The sequence below is a fragment of the Neovison vison genome, chromosome 8, assembly GCF_020171115.1.
Source record: "Neovison vison isolate M4711 chromosome 8, ASM_NN_V1, whole genome shotgun sequence".
Taxonomy (NCBI): Eukaryota; Metazoa; Chordata; class Mammalia; order Carnivora; family Mustelidae; genus Neogale; species Neogale vison.
In genome coordinates, this window is record NC_058098.1 from 31996623 (window position 1) to 32018942 (window position 22320).

Sequence of the window (22320 nt, forward strand, 5' to 3'; positions counted from 1 at the left end):
AAATACAGGGTCAGGTCCCTGGGAGCCTCTGGTCGTATTTTCATCAACTCATCAATACATAACCTTGTTTTTTATGCGTGTTTCTGTTCAAAGGTACTTATTTAATAGATATTGTTGGTCCATTAACATTGAATTCATGGTTGACAGCTCTATCACTCATGCTGGAATAAAGCTCAGCTAGCACACACATTTTCTCCAGAAGGCACATCACAGTCTTCTGGCCATTAGAAATAGGAAGCAACAATGTGGGGCTGTGCTGGGGAGGCATCTTAAACAGGGACTCTCCAACAGAAGGCACAAAAATGTAAAAAATGTGGCACTCTGTTGACTGTCAAAAGGAAACCTGCTTACAATGTAAGAGCTGAAATAAGAAGTTAGACTGTTGACTTTTTCTACTTCAGCTGGGAATGTGGGGATGGAACGATTCAAATACTTGGTTGCCCTGCACATGTCCCGGAAAGACGGTGAAACCATTTTGAGTATTGATTTGGGGCTACAAAGGAATTCTAGTGAGTAGGTTAATTACAAATATGGAACCCATGAATAATGAGTATTCGCTGTACTGTTACCATTGGCAAATAATGTATTTTTGTTTTATGTAATTTAATGACAGTTCTCTGGTCTCACTCACCTGTCTTTTTAAAACAAATGAGGCTGTTAGTAGATTGGGAATAGGTTTCACAGCTTGTCCATGACAAAGCCAGGACTAGAATCCAGATTCTGAGATGTGTGGCCCCGTGGTTTTTCAGGCTTCAGAGCATGTGGGAGTTTCTGCTGTCAGGAGGTTTTGTACTGAGCCTGATTTTCATAGCCTGGGTGCGGTGGTGGGGGAAAAGGAAAACAGTAATTTGGGTCTTGTCAAGGACACCTCCACCCCCCACCCCAGCCTTCATGTTCTAACTGTAGTTCTTGAATCCATTTGCATTAAAATGTAGATCTCTCCCTTTAAAAATGAACGTGGGTATGACATTGAGCAAAATTAAGTATTAAGTAAGCTCATGAGAATGAACAAATGTATCATGAGTTAGGGCTGAGGTAATTAGATGGAGGACAGGTGAAATGGATTGAGAAGCCGTTCTCAGTAAGACAGGGAGAAGGTATGAGAACCCTCTAGGAAACTAAGGACTTGGAAGATAAATTGAATAACATGCTAATTCCTACACACCAGGCTTACCTGTTAACTTAGACAAAAGTGGAAGCCACTGGAAAAAACTGTAGTCTTATCGAAGTTCAGGAATTCTGTTTTGCAACCTAACATCTTTTTGAATCAATAAGCCCCTCTGGGATTTCCTTTCCAGTTTGCCAGTGTTTGCTTCCATGATAGGTTTTGATTCTTTCCCCTTTCTCTTATTATGGGGATCTCCCTCTTTTGCTCTTGGTTCTGGGCTTCTCAGTTTGAGATATGCTCCCTGTTTCGTCTTGTGTGGATATTAGTAACCTCACAGCATGGATTTTCTCTTCTGCTTTTGGGCGGGGGGGAAACCTTATCTCTCCTCTGGAAGCAAATTTTTATAATCAGAATATTAACTTTTCTCCAAGCTTTCTCAAAAGACAGTCTTCCTAATGAGATTTAAGAAATGAATGTGTGACATACATTTAAAAAAATTTGCTTCCTAGTTTCTCTAAAAGGAAATATTGAACGTTACCAGTAAAGGTACAGTTCTGTGTCCCGAAAGATATTGTTAATAATTAGAGTGACCATTGGTTTGCCTGATACAGTCCTGGTTTATACCCAATATCCCAACATCGTTCTTGATAGCACCTCCTTACACTTGTAGATGACAAATTATATGGTTATGCTATGGATAATGCCAATAGAAGAAATTTAAAAAACGTAAGTACTGATAGAGTTGGCGTTTCCAAACCTTCCAAGACCAGGTTTACACGTAATGTCAATTAGTATTCAGTTTGCTGGGGGGTATAGCTCAGTGGTAGAGCATTTGACTGCAGTTTGCTGGCATTTGTGTCATCCTCTAATGTAAGAATTACTTGTGTTTCCTTTGGAACTTCTCTGATTTGAAAAACTAATAGAAGCATCTTGTTCTAGAAGTTGGTGACTTATTCTTTGCTTTAAATATATTTTTAAAATTCAAAGGTAACAACTCATTGCAGAAATTTTAGGTTTCTAGTACTTTAAGACTTACTCTGTATATTCTGTAAATATATTTCTTAAATTTCAAAAGTAACAGGTTGACTGCAGAAATCTTCTTAGAAAATGTATAACAAGTTCTAAAGAGAAAATACAGGCCACCTATAATCTTTTCACTTAAAGATAATGGCTATTAGCATTTATATTTTCCACGTTCTTTTCCCTTAGAAATCATATATCAGACATCTTGAATCACATATAGATATGTATTTTATTATTTATTTATTTTTTAACTTTTAAAGACTTCATTTATTTATTTGACAGAGAGAAAGTGTGCACAAGCAGAGGGAGAGGCAGGTTCCCCCCATGGAGCAGGGAGCCCGATGCAGGGCTTGATCTCACAACCCTGGGATTATGACCCGAGCCAAAGGCAGACACTTAACTGACCAAGCCTCCCAGGCACCCCTAGGTATGTATTTATAATTAAAACAACAATTTTTTGAGGCTGCTTATTTTTTACATGCTTTTCCACTGGCACATTATGATCGCCTTTCCATGTTATTAAATATTCTTCTCTGAACATTGAACACATTATTGCACAGTATTAAGTATTTGAATTTACCATAATTTATTTACCTGAGCAAAATCTCAGGCCTTTGAGATCCTTCCCAAGAGAAGATAGAACAAGTGGCACAGCTGGATTAATTAAAGCTGGATTTGGGGTAGACGTAAGAAGAGCTTGCATTCTGCAACTGCACAGTGGTAGCAATGTGAGTGTCTCGTCCTGAATGGTTGCTTTGTTTCCTTGCCTGAAAGTAAGGGGCCTGATGAAATGATTTCTTGAGATTTATTTCCCTTACTTATTTGATATTTCTATGATAGTTTAATACACCCAGTAAGGAAACTAGTCACTAGTTCTTTTTATTTCAGATCGATTCTATTATTTTTTATTATTTCCTAACAGCAGCAGTACATACCTCATGTATCCTCAGTGATGTCGTGCAAATTTAAATAAATGCTTCCTTTATTAGCTATATAATCTCAAGTTGTGAACTTGTTGGGATTCACTAAGTTGTAAATTATATAAATATCAGAGTTAATGATTTTAGGTAATGAAAAGATTGTTTCATTATCATCATTTTTGTTTGGCTTCTAATTATTTTATTATACTTTATTATTTTATTTTAACATTATTAAAATATCACTAAAAGAATAAATTTTAAAATTCACTACAAATAGTACCCCATATATTCAAATTCAGCTCCAACAAACTGTCAAATTTCCATGCTCCTGGTTTCATCTAGCCTCTTTTATGCCATGAATATTTGTCCTAACAATATTTGATTGGGGCCAATTTACAGATAATAAAATGCACAAATCTTAGTGTATAGTTCAGTATATTTTGATAAATACAGTCATCACTGCAATCAAGATTTAGAACATTTCTATGACCGCAGAAAGTTCCTTGGTTTCTCCTTCTTAGTTAATTTTTATCCTAGTGTCACTCCCACATTCACCACCCCCACCCCCACATCGTGCCCCCCCCAAGGCACTCACTTCTCTGATTTTTATTACAATGGATTAATTTGGGCTATTTTAAAACTTTAAAACTTTTTTCTCACATGACTTCTCTCCGTTGTGATTAAAGATTCTATGGAGTATTTGGAGGATCAACTTCTTTACAGGCAGGCATTTATCAAAACATTTACTTAAGAGTCACTTTTTATAGCAGAAAACATTTTACATTGAAATGATATATTATGTGAATTATTCTTAGGTCAAAATTTAAGATTTGGAACTAACGAACTATTTTTTCAAGCTTTCTGAATGAAATGCATACTTTGAGCATTTTTTCATTTGAGTTGTATTTAAGAGAATTATCAAATAAGCCCAAGCATTAAGTACTTAAACATGAGTACTGTTTAAAAAAATGCTGCCCTCCATGCATAACAAATAGCATGGAGGACATGGGGAGTTAGAGAGGAGAAGGGAGTTGGGGGAAATTGGAAGGGGAGGTGAATCATGAGAGACTATGGACTCTGAAAAACAATCTGAGGGGTTTGAAGTGGCGGGGGGTGGGAGGTTGGGGTACCAGGTGGTGGGTATTATAGAGGGCACGGCTTGCATGGAGCAATGGGTGTGGTGAAAAAATAATGAATACTGTTTTTCTGAAAATAAATAAATTGGGAAAAAAAATGCGGCCCTATCATGGTCATTTCTTAGTTGTTTTTCTTCTCAACGGTGTGGAATTCATGATTTTGAAGGTTTAGGACTAAGATTAGTCAATCATGGGACCAATACTCATTCTTTTCAAGGTTTTCTTTGCCAGCATTTGGTCTTGGTTTCACTCAGCTAAAGATCTATCATATCTACTTTCTATAAATTTTTGTATTAGAGATAAATGAATCTGTTTCAAGGAAATGAGAAGTAATTCCAGTTTAAAAAGGATCTGAGCTTTCTCTTTTGAAGTTTAAAAGGAATTCTGTGCACTTCATCTTTTTCCTATTTCTAGACTTTGCTGGATATGGAAACGAGGCCACCACAGGAGGGTCAATAGTGACATTTCTAGTTATGCTTAAAATTGCATAGTAATTTTTAATCAATTAGTGGTTAAAATGTTATTTTTTTAAAAAGCAGATTCCCAAAATTCATTAAAGGATGCAAAATTCTATTTAAACCCAGAGAGCATCTATTTGTGGATCACTATTCAAAGCACCAAAAAATTTAGCATCAGTTTATACACAGAGATCAGTTTTCTTTTTTCTTTTTAATTTTATTTTTTAATTTAAAAATAAATTTAAATAAATGTAATAATAATAATATAAATATAATAAAATATAAAAATAACAATTTAAAAATTTATTTATCTATTTGACAGAGAGAGACACATCGAGAGAGGGAACACAAGCGGGGATTAAGAGAGGGAAGCAGACCTCCCGCTGAGCAGGGAGCAGGGAGCAGGGCTCCATCCTGGGAGGCTAGGATCATGACTTGAGCCGAAGGCAGATGCTCAATGACTGAGCCACCCAGGTGCCCCGAGATCAGTTTTCTTATGCTTTTCTTATCCATGATTTTTTTCTTTTAGCTTAGTGAACTTTCAAAAAAATAGGATAGCCATTTTAAAGACAAAAATGGCCTCTTCATTTTATTTTTTATCAGAAAGCAACTTAATTTATCCTTAAAGGCAAATTATTATGTTAGAAGACCAAACTTAGAGTTTCAAAATGGTTTATGACTCTGCAAACTTAAAAAGGTCTAATCATTTTATAACTGCCCCTTGGCTCCTTTTCAAGGATCTGTTGGATTTTGCCTTTGTGATTTAAGATCTAAAATTCCTGCTTTGGCTTTTTTTTTTTTTTTTCCTTTGATTAGCAACTAATGGGACAAGTTCTTTCTCTCATTTCTTGTCTTGTTGCCAACAGTAATAACACCTGTTATGCTTCTCTGATATCTTTGAATATAAGTACCATTTTTCTGTGGACACATGTAGTCCGTGTGTTCCTCCCAGACTTGTATTTTGAGAAATATGTTAAATAACCACAATTTCGGGGACCTCTGGAGGTAAGTCTCCTGGCTTTGATGGAATCCACTACAAAAGTTGAAAATCAGCTTCTTTATTGTCTTATGATTCTTTTATATAGCAAAAGCCTTTTTGTAGCCATTGGGAATGTTAAAGCTACTATCCTATGCCAAGAGAGGGAGAAATAAGATGTAATTCATGTTCTGTCAAAGACAAGACTTTGCCCAAGAGTTAACAGTTTCTCGTTAGAGTAAGACCATACATCTTGAGGAAAGTATTAATTGAGAACTAATTTCTTCCCAAAGTTGATTAGATGATCAATGATGAATTGACATGCCCAACATGTGTCATGGGCATGCTTAGTTCTTTGCAGGAACCACAGTGCTGTTGGCATAATCAACATTGTATTACAGTATTTTAAAAGAAATATGTTAAAAGAACATGGCAGATTCTGGATAAATTGTGATCCTAGCAGTCTATCTTTATTTTCTACTTTCTTTCATGAGGGTTCCCTTCTCCATATACCACTCTCAAATATTCCTTCCTTCCATCCTTTGCTAGGGTCCTTTTTTAAAATGAGAAATTTAAAGGTTTGTCTCTCTGAGAAGTATTTCTTTTTCATCAGGGGTCAACATTTTCAGTTAAAGAAAGCCCAGGAATGGAGACTTTAGGATGAAGATGATTTTGTTTTGCAATGGTCTGGTAGACATTTTTCTGGTTTTAGTCAATGTGTGGGAATTCCACTGTCTTGTTCTACCTTTTAAATTATACCAAGTAAATAAGAAGTTCAGCTCCTTTTATTTGAAGATTTCTCAGCAAAGCTGTCTCCTGTGTCTTTGCCATATTTTCAGGCTGAATCTCTTGTGTTAGCAAAATAGTTTCAGTGGTTTTAAGCCTCATATCTCAAAACCACGCCATTTAGGGGAAAGGAGGGATGTGTGTGTCCTAGAATTTCCTGAGAACATCCTGAAATCCACTCTACTTAGTCAACTAAGTCGTCTGACTGGGGAGATGGAAAATTCTGACTGGCTTAGGTTGGAACAGGCCCTCCTCCACACCTGGCTCTATGTGCAGTATGAACTTACCCCAAATCCCATGAAACCCCAAAGAAAAGAGAGTTTAGGATATAGGTCAGCAACCAAGAGGTTCTCACTGTAGTTTACTTCTCTGGTTACCCAACATCTATTTATACCCAACTACACAAAATGAACTTAACCCATTCCTGCAGGAAGACCAAATGAAATCTGTTCCAATGACTGTATCATATTCTGAATTCTTGTTCTCTAACTGACATGTAGTGTTCTACATCAGACCCATGTGCATTTTCTTATGGTTTGTAGACCTATAGTTAATGATGAGATATCCATCCCAATGCAACCATTGTAGAGACAGTAATGTAGAAAGAACATTATAGTTATGGTAAAAACTCCCAGAAAAGGGAAGGGTGGGAAACAATCAAGTGACCACTGGTACATTGCATATATTCTTACCTGCTTTTCAAGAATTGTATGATTTCCTGCTGTGGCATTGGAGAGATTTCCTTGGTGAGCCAATAAGGTGGGCCATGATTCCTTCTGAAGAGATTCTGTTTGTTCCTTGTCCTCCAGGCTTTCTAGTCCTGTATTCTGGGAACATCTCTGTTAGCTGTTATCCTGAACCATATCTCATATGGACTAAGAGAATTTTGGTAGCTTATTTCCACTTGCTGGCATTGGATTAGGCACTAAAAAATGCCTCAAGATATAAGTGGAGGCAGGCACCAATTTCACAGTGTGAATCTGGAGGAGTGGTGAGACTTCTTGAATTGAATAAAGAAGCTTAAATATAAAATGCCAACAGACCATGCCCAGGGTAATTTTTCATGGCAGCCCTAGAAAACTAATATAGGTGTCATACTTTTACGTGATACAATAAATAATAGGACTTTATTAATGTGACATTCTTACTGAACATAATATTTTTCTAACTTTACTGAAAATTCATTTGAGTCATCAAAATTTATACTTCTAAATTTTGATTTTCAATTGATACAATTGAAAGGAACATTGGTTACTGTTAGCAAATGCAAGATTGAAAATAATTTTTAAAAATTTTTCATTTTGAAAAGGATATTTTGTGGGACCTATTAAGCATATTTAATGCTGTGACAAGGGCTGCCTGGGTGGTTCAGTTGTTAAGTGTCCACCTTCAGCTCAGGCCATGATCCCAGGGTCCTGGGATTGAGCCTTGTATGGGACTCCCTGCTCAGTGGGAAACCTTCTTCTCCCTCTTCCACCCCCCAGCTTGTGTTCCCTCTCTCACTGTCTCTCTGTCAAATAAATTAGTTAAACCTTTAAAAAAAAGTGCTATGACAACATTAGGATAACTTCTGATAAGGCATTTTGAAGAATAAATTTCTGCATGTCTTTAGGTGGTGATTCTTAAAAAATTTTTTTTCTTAATAGATCTCTTTGTACAAATCAGTTTAACTTTAGATGAAAATTTTATACAATGGTATTTTAATGGTTCCTCTGCTGTTTCCTGAACTTGCAGCTGTACAAGAAAGCAACTGAGTGATTTGTTTTATAATTCAAAGTGCCTTTTTATGCATTCTATCACTGCATCTACAATTTCTTTTCTTTTTTTTAGAAGTTCTTAGTTTGTTAACCGTCTCATGAAAAATCTGCACAATCTCCACAGATAAAGTCACTGCAAAATCTTTACTCCTTCTGTTGCCCAACCTCCAGCTCACTTTTTGCCAGGTCCAACATCGGCTCTTGTAGTCTCTCCGACTTTCCTTTTTCTGTTCTTGTATTCCATTTGCTGTTTTCTTGAGGTTTTTTCTTTTCGTATAGGCCCTGCACTGCAAGTCTCTATTTGGGTTCAGTCTTTGTTTTTTTCCCCATAATCCAAGGAGTCATAAATCATGCCAAAGCCAGTTGTCTTGCCATCACCTAAATGGGTTCTGCATTCAAATACAAGGATGACATCTGGTATGGTCTTGTACATTTTTGGTTATTTTTTTTCCAAATTTCTGTCTTAGGTCCTGTTGCCTTTCTGGGTTGAAGAGCATCAATGACCATTGGTTTCTGTTTAAGTGGTCGGTTGGTCATGAACTTCCTGGTCCTGGTGGTTACTGTGTTGTTCATGATGGTGGCTGAGCTTCAAGTCAGGGAAGAGGCCCAGCCACGGAAGAGGCATCTAGAATTTTATGAAAAAGATTAGGAAATTGTCCTCCTTGTGAAAAATTTGTGGTCTGAAGTTTCATGTGAGAGTAGTGTTCTTTTCTTTAAAGGTGGCAATCTTTATGTTTAATTTCTATTTCTAATGCTGTGGATATTTGTTTTGCAATTGCAGTAATTTTCAAAATTAGCTGCGTCTGTTGAAGCTACAACTCCCTGATGTACCTTCTGGTGTAACGTCTATGTGTACTCTTTTGTAATTGTTTTTTGACCACATCTGCTGGAGAAGTGGCCGTTGCATCCTAACCCTTTGCACCAGGACCTCAGGGTTGGGCTCTGAGGGTGAACCATGAGCTGGGCTCCCACCAAGGGTCCCAGTGCTGCTCCACATAGAGTGCCTCCTCTGTCTCTGCTCATGACTTCTGCCACCAATGCTTCTGCTGCTACTGCTGACGCCAGTCTGGGTCCAGATTTCAGTCCAGCTTCCCCCTTGAGACCTGCAGGATCACAGACTGCCCTGGGCATGTGCTTGTGAGTCCCAGGAGGCCAGGCCAAGGACACGCCACCCTATGGCTCCTGTCCCCATGGGCTTGGCCCTGTGTGTGCTTGCACTGCTGCCTCCCCTGTTTCTTCTTCTCACATGTGTGCTCCATTGTCTTATCAGATCAGATTTCACTTACAAGTTCAGAGGCAAAGATGGATTTCATGATGGTAATGATAGAGCACGTGTGACTCCATGTGACTGCCACATCATGTCCACAGTGCCAGCTTTGAGGGAGGCTTCAGGGATACTCCCCTGGCCATCTTGGATCTCTTGAGGATAGTCATCAGTGCATGACATGTGCATCTGAATTGGCTGATTTTAGTCTGGGCTTTATAATGGCACAGGCCAGGTTCACTGGCTTTAGCCAAGAGAATGCTCTAGTATAGTGCTGCTTCGATTCTATGACTGGGCCAAAAGAGATTTTTAAATCTCTTCTTGAGATTCAAAAGTCTCCTTATATACCTGCCTTTGAAACTTGAACGTAAAAGTTACATTATTCAGGAAATGCTATTCTAAATAAATGTGTAAATAGAACTTACCCTCTGTTTCTAATCATCCAGTCTTTAAAAATATAAACCATCTTCAGCTTTCCAGTTATACCTCCTGGATCAGTTTCTGCTGTGATCTGTATCATCTCTTGGTGACCCCTCTCCCTGCTCACCCCCCCTCCCCCAATTTTCTGCATTTAAATATCTTGTGTTTAGGCATCACGAAGCCTTATCTTATTTGGTTATTTGGATCTATTGACAGGCTCATAAAAATGGTTGAAGTTGTTAATTTCAGAGATTCAGATCTCTGGAAACTTACCCAAACCTATCTAATACTAGTTAGCTTAATTTTGGAAGAGATAGGAAACAATAATGAGGGCAGCTTGTTGAGATTTTTTTTTTGAGATTTTTTTAACATTATAGCTTTTTTAGTGATGAAAGAATATAAGGTATGCAATCTTTATTATCTTTCAAACTTTTGTAAAAAAAGATTTTATTTATTTATTTATTTGACAAAGATCACAAGTAAGCAGAGAGGCAGGCAGAGAGGCAGGCAGAGAGAGGGGGGGAAGCAGGCTCCCTGCCGAGCAGAGAGCCTGATGTGGGGCTCGACTTGATCCCAGGATCCTGAGATCGTGACCTGAGCCGAAGGTAGAGGCTTAACCCACTGAGCCACCTAGGCACCCCCAAACTCTTTTTTTGTAAAGATTTTATTTCTATGTAATCTCTATACTCATTGTGGGGCTTGAACTCACAACCCTGAGGTCAAGAGTTGCAAGCCTCACTGGATGAGCCAGCCAGGTGACCCTATCTTTCAAACTCTTAACATTACATGCTATAGTGCAATAGTTCGTGTACTAGACATGAAATGTATATCACCTAAAATCTACATTGTAACTGAAGGACTATCAACTAGTCAACAAATTGCCCAGATATTCTCATACACCTCTATTTGATTGTTTAATTATACCTTTTGTAGGATTTGAGGTGGTTCTATATGAAAATACTTGGTAAGCTTGACTTTCTGCCAAACCCAAGAGATTCAAACTTACTTGAGAAATGAAAGCAACGTTCATTTATTAAGTGTCTGTGATTAAGGCAGAACCCCCTGCTTAAATCATAGCTTTGGGATGGGAATATCAACAGAAGTATAATGCATGCGTGTGCCCATTGTTTCTCTCCATTCTGGACATTAGCCAAACTTCAGTTTAGTGTTACCAGAAATACAGAGCACACTGTCATTAAAAACCCACTTAAAACAGGGCTTATGTTGCGTTAAGATTTATTATCCCTTTTAAAACTTCTAATTTAGTTGCTATTATTGGTGAGCATTTGGGGAAATGGAGTTAACTTTGTTGAGGAAGGAAAGGAGACAAAATCTATTACATTGAAAACTGATGGGGAAGATCCACTTTTCTGTTGACTTAATACTTTTGTACTTCTTGTTGAAATGATTGTTTTGGGCAAAAAAAATGCCTCCTCTTTGATGTGCATTTCTCACATTGCTCACAATTTAAAATTATTTCCTTTTATACATTTCTTTTACATTAAAAAATGATTAAACATCTATTGGTCTTTGAAACTGAACAAGGCATTGAGGCATTAGCCTTTTATCTTTGGGGACTTTGGTTTAAACCTGGCTGAGTCTAAGTGAAAACAAGTTTGATCTTGTCACCTGCACCTCTCCAAGTTCTTAGGGTGAACAATAATTATGATGAACTGAAACCATTCCAAAATATTATAGCATTTCATTCCACTACTTGAAGAACAGGAACAAAATACTTCATTGTGTAATCAGGGAAGATTACTATTATTATTGAATATCATTATGCTGCAGCCTTAACCAGCAGAAAAATAATGAACTACAGTAGTTCAGTAGCTACTACTGTAGCTTCTGTCACAGGTATTTTGGAACATGGAATCAGAGTGTTAAGTAGGATGCTTTTCACAGCATCGTGAAGGAGAGTCCAGTGTCTGGTGATTTTAGGGACCACTCCCTACTCCTCCTTGAGAGAGCAATTCCCTTTCCCTCAGGTCCTCAACTGACAGGAAGTCTTTTCTTTATCCCTCATCAAATTCTACTCTAGTAAGCTGCTCACCTTCTTTCCCTAGAGTTCCATATTGGAGATACCGGTTTAAGTTCGAATCCTGCTGTAAAACATACAGTGTAAGAACATTCATAGTCTCAGATTGAAGCACAAAGCCTGAGAGGAGCAAGTTTTGGTAGACAGAAGGGGGAAGTGTTGGTAGACATCCCAAAGCTATGATCCTCTCAGGGGATTGTGAGCCCTTGAAACTCATTGAATTCACACTGGAACTTAGTATTTGGGGTGTGGACAAAGACAGTATGAGGGCAGCAAAATGGTATTTTCACCAACTTAATTCATTTTATGGTCTTTCTCCTCAAAGTGAGCCCAGAGCATCCTATGTGAATGCAGCTTTGTTGCATGACTTTGTTGCTGACTTTGTCTTGGATTCAGGCCTCGCACACCCATGGAGTGTCCTTGACCTATTCCGAACAAGGTCCTCAGGGCTGACTTAACATTTAGCATGGTCCAGCTTGGTGTGTGTCCCATTTCCTCCATGTAACTATGGCAACTCTCCCTCAGGGTCTCTGCAGTCAGCAGACATTTAGCTTCTCCAGGAAATTTCAACTTCTGCATGGAGCCCTGAATTCTTCCCTGGGAGTCAGGTACGAACTTTTACCTGTAAGTACTGGAAACTTGCTGGTCCTCTCAGTGCCAGTACATATTGGGAGTTTACAAAATCCAAAACACAAGATGTATTCATGAATTCAATTTTATCTGTCCACCATGTAACTGGAATAGAGAATACTTTGTGTATGATAGGAAAAAAAATATGTTCCAGTTTTAATGCTGGAGTCCTCTTAGAATGTCCTGATTCTGAGAAAACCCGGAAATGGACCCTCACCTCTATGGTCAACTAATCTTTGACAAAGCAGGAAAGAATGTCCAATGGAAAAAAGTCTCTTCAATAAATGGTGCTGGGAATATTAGGCAGCCACATGCAGAAGAATGAAACTGGACCATTTCCTTGCACCACACACAAAAAAATAGACTAAAAATGGATGAAAGACCTCAGTGTGAGACAGGAATCCATCAAAATCCTTGGGGAGAACACAGGCTCTTCAACCTCAACTGCAACAACTTCTTCCTAGAAACATCGCCAAAGGCAAGGGAAGCAAGGGCAAAAATGAACTATTGGGACTTCATCAAGATCAAAAGCTTTCACACAGCAAAGGAAACAGTCAACAAAACCAAAAGACAACCGACAGAATGGGAGAAGATATTTGCAAATGATATATCATATAAAGGGCTGGAATCAAACATCTATAAAGAACTTATCAAATTAAAAACCCAAAGAACAAATAATCCAATCAAGAAATGGGCAGAGGACATGAACAACCATTTCTTCAAAGAAGACATCCAAATGGCCAACAGGTGCATGAAAAAGTGCTCCACATCACTCAGCATCAGGGAAATACAAATCAAAACCACAATGAGATACCATCTCACACCAGTCAGAATGGCTAAAATTAACAAGTCAGGAAATGACAGATGTTGGCGAGGATGCAGAGAAAGGGGAACCCTCCTACACCGTTGGTGGGAATGCAAGCTGGTGCAGCGACTCTGGAAAACAGCATGGAGGTTCCTCAGAAAGTTGAAAATAGAGCTACCCTATGACACAGCAGTTGTACTACTGGGTATTTATCCTAAAGATAACAAATGTAGTGATCCAAAGGGGCATGTGCTCCTGAATGTTTATAGCAACAATATCCACAATAGCCGAACTATGGAAAGAACCTAGATGTCCATGAGCAGATGAATGGACAAAGAAGATGTGGTATATATATACAATGGAATACTATGCAGCCACCAGAAAAACAAAATCTTGCCATTTGCAATGATGTGCATGGAACTAGAGGGTATTATGCTAGGCAAAATAAGTCAGTCAGAGAAAGACAATTATCATATGATCTCTCATATCATATGATCAATTCTAATATGAGGAATTTTAGAGGCATGATGGGGGTTTGAGGGGTAGGGAGGGAAAATATGAAACAGGATGGGATCGGGAGGGAGACAAACCATAAGAGACTCTTAATCTCAGGAAACAAACTGAGGGTTGCTGGGGGTTGGGGAGGTAGGGATAGGGTGACTGGGTTATGGACATTGGAGAAGGTATGGACTATGGTGAGTGCTTGAAATGTGTAAGCCTGATGATTCACAGACCTGTATACCCTGAGGCAAATAATACATTATTTGTTTAAAAAAAAAATAAAGGTAATCCTTTGTAAAAAAAAAAAAAGAAAAAATGTCTTGATTCTGATCCTGGTTGTGTCTTCTCAAAAAGCTCATTTCATCACTGCAGTTGGTCTCTGTGTGCACTTATGTGTGTTGATAATAGGTGAGAGATAATGAAGTGAGATCACATGTCTCCCAGGGGTGGCTTCCTAGGCCTCTGAATGACCTGATATCCTATCTATTCAGAGAACATAAGGCTTTAAGACATTGACTCTTCATTACTAAAAACTCATGAAGCTGAGAATGATAATTTATTAATCTACAGTGAGAAATAGAGCTGTCATATGGACCAGGACAATGGAGATTTATGACTGGCTCATTTTTTCTCTATAATCAAGATATGAAGCTCCTTCCCTTGTTAATTTCCTGTAGGAAATCACTGCTGTGACCAGAAATGCTCACATTCACATGGCCAGTTTCCGCTCTTTCTCTGTAACTGACTGACTTGGGAATTGGAAGTTTGTCTGGGGGAGTAGGTCATCAGAACAAGGGCGACTAGAAGAACAAATGATTGATAGCAGTGGGCCAGTGTGGTCTTATGCCTCCAATGTATAATAAAACTAGCCTTGCCAGTAAGGCTAGATATAACCAAGTCTGTTGGCTTCATGATGCATCCATTTCTACCCCAGGAATAACTTGACCGTTAGGGTTAGAAAGATACCAAACTCCAATGGCTAGGCCTTCTTCTCTCCTGGACTGTGTTTTGATGGGTGCTGTCAACAAACTTTCCTGTTTCATCAATCCCTACATCAATGGACACACTCATTCACTTTTTGAATGTTTAAATGTGTCTACCTGCTTATAGTCAAGGCTGTTGGCTAGAAAACCAATCAGGTAACTTGATATATCTATGAACTATTTCATGGTATGCTGTTCTTATATTTATCTCCCAAAAAGACCAATTATTTCTAAGTTCTTGGAGATACCTTATGTTAGCCTCGGTGCATCAACAGATAATACCTGGAAGCAAAAATAAGGCAGTTTTTTTTTTTTAGGATTTATTTATTTATTTTGAAAGAGAGTGAGAATGCATAGTGGGGAGGGGCAGAGGGAGAGGGAGAGTCTTAAGCAGACTCCATGCTGAGCATGGAGCCTGATGTGGAGCTTGATCTCATGACCCCAAGATCAGGACCTGAGCCAAAACCAAGAGTCAGATGCTCAACCTCCTGAGCCTCTCAAATGGCCCATAAAGCAGATTATAATCATCACTAACCATTTCTTAATTACCTGTCATATTTGACACAGATATAGTACATAAGACTTGATTTCACCATAATTATTTTATTTATTTATTTATTTTATTTAATTTTTTGAAAGATTTTATTTATTTATTTGACATACAAAGATCACAGGTAGGCAGAGAGGCAGGCCAAGAGAGAGGTGGCGAAGCAGGCTCCCCACTGAGCAGAGAGCCCAACCCGTGGCTCAATCCTAGGACCCTGGGATCATGACCTGAGCCGAGGGCAGAGGCTTAACCCACCGAGCCACCCAGGTGCCCCTCACCATAATTATTTTATACTAAATACTTTTAGCTTTTATTTTTCTGGATAAAATACCCTTATATTAATTCCTTTGATGAATTAAACTAGAATATTTCCTAGTGTGTTCCCAAGTTTGGATTTCCTGGTTCACCAGAAGATGTGCTTTTGAGCATCATCTAAAATAGAAAAGGAATTTAAAATCTAAAATAGTTCGCTCAATGACTTGGCAAAGTTCTTTGAATGAGGCCATTTATGAGCCATTTACTGGTACAATCTATTAAGTTTATGATGGTCAATTATGATTATGAAAAAAAGTTAAAATATTCTTCTAGATATATTTTTATGACTTTTTAATTTTGCTTTTTCCATAGCTAGTCAAACTGTGCTCATCAGAGAATGACCAAAAGGCATTTGAGATCATATTTTGGTTTTCATATTCTATTGAATATAAAATTGCTGACTTGGTTTTTAAAATCCTTTAAATATATTGAAAGTATGTATAATGTATTACTATATGAAAAAAACCGTTTTCAAAATGGTATGTGATAATGTGGCTCTAATTTTATAATAGATTCATATATGTATATATATCTAGTTGAGAAAATTAAATAAAATATGAACCAGTAATTTTATTTATTTTCAGCGTAGTGGGAGATATGAGTGAATATTTTAGTTTCACCACCCCTCCCAAATTTTGTGTTTAAAAAGTTTATTTAAAAGTGTAGCTAGAGTGTTCTGTTTACTCTTGGAAGGCAGCAAGTTAAAAAGCACTCTGAGAGATTTGTTATTCATTCTAAAATAGCTTTTTATTCAGCAATTACCTCACCATAAACCTGGTCTCATTCTTTTTTTTTTTTTTTAAATTAAATTACGGTACTTGCTTTTTTTCCCCCCCACTAGCTTTTCCTCTTTGTGACTAATTTAAATTATTAATTCAAAAGTGATTTTTCATCTTGTCTTGAGCTAATCACCAAGATATTTGATTTTTTCTAGTACAGAAAAGAAAGACATTTCTATATTTCCTCCCATTTCACTTATCCGGTGACATCACTTATTAAAAATTTCCATTCTTTGAAGGAAAAATTTTGAACTACTCCTAACTAGAATATTCATCTGCTGGAGAAATTGTTGAGGGGCCAACCTCCCTTTTAGATGATAACTAGCTTGCTAGATAAAGTTGTCATTACATTTAACTTGGTCTTTAATTATAAGCAGATGGATGAATTATTTTAATCACTGCTCTATATTTTAACCGTAGTTCATACATTGACACAAAGTGAAGAACATCAAACAAAAATTAAATGCTAGGGCAGGAAAGCAGCCAGCCTACAAGGGAAGTGATTGATCACAACTTGTCATCTTTAAAGGCCAGAAGAATGCAAAATAAACACTTGGGATTAGTGTACTAAATGTGGTTCCTCAGTCTTCAGCTCAGCTCTCTGATAATTTATCTATCTCATTTATTCTAATGCTTTATCATGTATCTATCCAGCTCTGTAATTAGCTGTTCAGGTATTCCCTTTTTCTTCCTGCCTTTGAAATTGTGTGTGGTGAGATTCTGTTAGGAGAGGATGTCATTACCATCCCATACAAAAGAAGCAGTTCTTAAAATGGTTCCGTTTTATAGCTTCTATGCTGGACTTCTTGCAAAAACTCAGAGGGTGTGTTAGATTTGGTTTAAAAAGAAGGTCTTAACAACTTTACTGTGTTCTTTTAAATAAAGAGTTTGTTTTGGCTGTAGGTAAACTGTTTGATTTTATAGGAGGAGTCTGGATTTAGGTTCATTAAACCCAAAATGCTGGTTTGATTGTTTAAAAATAAAAAGTACTAAAGTGAGCTTCTGAATCGAAGCCATTAAGTGCTAACATTTTATCGATTTGTTTCTGAGGACAAAGTGTTTGTTGCTCCTTGAGTCAAAAGAATATCATTAATAATATATATTTTCTCCTATACTGATGAATAATCTGAGATTATATAGTAAATTATGTTTGGGATTTATACTTGACCATAAATTTTTCTGTATGACAGAAGCATTCCCACAGATCTATTATAGGTTGTAGATGTATTACTTTTACATCAGTCTCGGAATATTAGCAATGGTGAATCATTTTGATTATTTATTATAAGACATTGAAAACCTAAAACAATGTGCACAGTCCAGATCAATGCACTGTTTTCACCTTGACATTGTGAATATGAGATGGCTTCTGGTACTTTGAGTTTGGATATAATGTCAAAATATTGAGTTACTGTGTGCTTCTTTACAAATGCCAAAGTGTGAGGTTTTCTGTTTTTAGATTTACTTTAAACTACATGTGGTTCATTCACTTTTAGGTTATCTAAGGCAAAGCTCTCATCCTATTTGACTTCTGTTGTAATGTCTCTAGGCTACTTCCCTTTATTGGGTGTTAGAGTTCCTACGGGCTCAAACCTTCTTTGAAGTTAACCAAAGACCAACATCATTTGGAATTTCCAGTGGCAAATCCATGTTCCAAAGTTGGAAGGGATTTTTGTTTTAAATGTTCTCTGATGTACTAGTCCATTGGCCAGCATGATGCAGCTGTGTTAAAAGGAAACAATTGCTACTATAAACATTGGGGTACAGATGGCTCTTCTTTTCACTACATTTGTATCTGTGGGGGTAAATACCCAGTAGTGCAATTAAAGGGTCAAAGAGAAGCTCTATTTTTAATTTCTTGAGGAATCTCCACACTGTTCTCCAAGGTGGCTGCACCAACTTGCATTCCCACCAACAGTGCAAGAGGGTTCCCCTTTCTCCACATCCTCTCCAACACACATTGTTTCCTGTCTTGCTAATTTTGGCCATTCTAACTGGTGTAAGGTGGTATCTCAATGTGGTTTTAATTTGAATCTCCCTGATGGCTAGTGATGATGAACATTTTTTCATGTGTCTGATAGCCATTTGTATGTCTTCATTGGAGAAGTGTCTGTTCATGTCTTCTGCCCTTTTTTTTTTATATGATTGTCTATTTTGTGTGTTTTGAGTTTGAGAAGTTCTTTACAGATCCTGGATGTCAACCTTTTGTCTGTACTGTCATTTGCAAATATCTTCTCCCAGTCTGTGGGTTGCCTCTTTGTTTTCTTGATTGTTTCCTTTGCTGTGCAAAAGCTTTTGATCTTGATGAAGTCCCAAAAGTACATTTTCGCTTTTGTTTCCTTTGCCTTGGAGACATATCTTGAAAGAAGTTGCTGTGGCTGATATCAAAGAGGTTACTGCCTTTGTTCTCTTCTAGGATTCTGATGGATTCCTGTCTCACACTGAGACCCCAGTGTTTATAGTAGCAATGGCCACAGTCGCTAAACTGTGGAAAGAACCAAGATGCCCTTCAACGGATGAATGGATAAGGAAGATGTGGTCCATATACTCTATGGAGTATTATGCCTCCATCAGAAAGGATGAATACCCAACTTTTGTAGCAACATGGATGGGACTGGAAGAGATTATGCTGAGTGAAATAAGTCAAGCAGAGAGAGTCAATTATCATATGGTTTCACTTATTTGTGGAGCATAACAAATAGCATGGAGGACAAGGGGAGATGGAGGGGAGAAGGGAGTTGAGGGAAATTGGAAGGGGAGATGAACCATGAGAGACTATGGACTCTGAAAAACAATCTGAGGGGTTTGAAGCAGCGGGGGGTGGGAGGTTGGGGGAACCAGGTGGTGGGTATTAGAGAGGGCACGGATTGCATGGAGTACTGGGTGTGGTGCAAAAACAATGAATACTGTTACGCTGAAAAGAAATAAAAAAAAAAAAGAAAACAATTGACTTCAACATTGTAGGGGCACATAAGTCTTTTACTATATGGGCTGGAAACTCACTTTTTTATTGCCATGTCCTGTTGGTGTGGTCATTATTGTCTTCTACTTTTCTGGCTTCTAGATCTTCTCTTAGCTTCCAGGGAACCATACAAATTACTGATCATGAATATGGGCTTCAAAGGTAGGGTCATTTCTTGTTCCTCGCAGCTATGTAATCTTGAGCATCTTCTCCATAAATAATACTGTTATGGGAATTCGATACATTTGTGTCTGTACTATATTTAGCATAGTGTCTGATGCATGTAACTGTACAATATTATTAGCCATTATATATTAAAAATAATTGGTTGATTTACTGCCATCCCAGGGTGATAATGAGCTATGTTGCTTAGAAGTTCCTTTGGATTTTTTTGCGTTATATATCGCCTCTTAAAATCCTCATTATGTTCTAGAAGTATCTTTCCAAAGTGCTCAATCTGAGAACAGATGGTGAAAGAAGAAAGGGGCAGGCAATGATATTTCTAAGCAGTGTAATCCCGCCATGCCCCACGAAATGACCAACCTCTGATCAGGAAACACTGGGGAGGGAAGCATCTCTCCTGCAGGGATTGAGGTTGTCCTAATGGGAAAAGTGGCAGAGTTCTCTCTTTATGGAGACATGAGGATGGAAAATCAGTGTCTCATCAAACTTAACTATGTGGTGATGATTGTCCCTGTGTCCTTCTCTCTGGGTTTCTCATAACTACCATTAAAACCAAGACCCATCAAGCCAAGACTTCAGGGTGTTTTTTGTCTTTATTACAATTTTCCCTTAACCTATCTGGGTGGGGGAGGAGATGTTTATTCTCGACGATGACAGTCTTTTTGATTTAGGTGGTACACCTCTCACCCAAGCCCCCTTGGACTTCAGTGCTAGTCATGGAAGCATGTGCCACCCTATGCTCCCAGTTATCCTAACTGTCCTCTCATTTGATCACCTGAATGACTCTAAGTCAGAGCAAACATGGATTTGAGCCTCCTTACCTTGGACAAATCATTGGCTTCTCAAAGCTTCTGTTTTTTAATCTATAAAATGGTGATAAGAATGGTTTTACTTCTCAGGGTTGTCATGAAGATTAAATGACATGTAAGATAGTGTAATAAAATCCATTACTTTCACAAATGAATCACACATATGTAGGAAACACTCTTCAATATGGATTTTTCTATTTCACCTATTCTCTATTCATTTCACCAATCAATTCAAATTTTTAGTTTTCTTCTACTTCTTCTGATGCCTTTCTTTCCTTGCAAATATAGGTTCCAAGTAACTTAATGGATTCCAATGTTGGGATACCTGGGAGGCTCAGTTGTTTGGGCATCTGCCTTCAGCTCAGGTCATGATCCCAGGGCCCTGGGATGGATTCCTGCATCTGGCTCCTTGCTGGGCAGGGCATCTCCTTCTCCCTCTGGCTGCTGCTCCCCTGCTTGTGCACTTGCTCGTTCTCTCTCTGGCAAGTCAATAAATAAATAATCTTAAAAAATAGATTCCATTGTTGCCTGGAATAGTCAGTTTAATTACCTAGAACCTTAAGTAGTGCCAAAAGCCAGCTGAATGTTTTTTTTTTCCCCCAAATATGAGACTATAGGGGAGAACAGTGTTCTAGCTCACATTAGGCCAAGAAAAGTAAAAGGAAGGAAGGAAGGAGTGAAGGAAGGAAGAAAGGAAGGGAAAAGGAAAGAAAAAGAAAGAAGGAAGAAAAGCATCATTCATGCTCCAGAGGTGATGGAAGACAGGAGCATTGTGACACAAAGCTGACCATGATGGCACACATGCCAGAGTTGACAAACCAACTGGATAAGCGAGAGACACTTGCATGCTACCCTACCAGCTACTTGAATGTCTTGTTTCTTATCTGTCTTCTTGGAGGAGAAACTCAGAAGAAACCTTTGGCAGTCTGATGCCTGGACTCAGACTCATCTTTGTCATGTGGGTGCCACATCACAGCACTGTTCATGCTTGACGTTCCCTCCTTCCCACCCCATTTCATCCTAAAGGTGTAATTATTTCCACTGAATTTATTCCCTCCCTCCACCCACCCACCGTATACCTTGATGATTCAATCAGTTGATGGCTGAAGATACAAATCAGACTTGCTAACTAATTGGAAACCTTCCAGGGACATATCAGCAATGATGATGTGGAAAGCAATATGCCATAGAGTGTTGTCATAAGGATAATTTTTTTTTTTTTTCACAAAGAAGTTTGGTTTCTCCTCCCCTGGATAGCTTTTTTTTTTTTTTTTTTTTTTTTTTAAATCTGAGATATCTCTGTTATTATGAAGGATGGGCCTGTTAAGCTTTATTAATTGCTTACCATTTAAAAAGTAACTTTACTGAGCATCTATGGAGTTCTGGCTTGGAACTATCATCAGAATGGGAATCAGGATAGAGAAGGTACAATCCCTGTGGCCACGGAGCTCACAAGAGGTAGACTGGTAAGCAGACTGGTTTCATATTGTCTGCTGGGAGACCTGATAAATTTTTGCATAAGGATTATGGAGCTACATGGAGCAGGAGAGACAGACACTGCTTCTGAGACGGGCTGATTCACATGCTGGGTTTTGAAGAGTCATGTGTGGTTATTACTCATTCCTTTTTCCACTGCTCCCAGATCCATTGTCCTCTCTTCTTTGCCTAGAAAGCTGATCCCTGTCATGGTGGATACTCTAATATGCCACCCATTTCAGGAATGCAAGACTCATTCCCTTGCTGCCAGAAGACAGTCCTCAGGTGTCAGCTCTCTTTGGGGATTCCATCTCCTGAAGAAAATTGTCTCTCCTAAGGTCATGCCTCCTCCTTCCAGGAGCAGCCTGTGTCCAATCACTCATCATTACCAGGATATAAAGACCATCCCCCCCACGGCTCCCCCTCCCCTAAGCTCCAATTTGA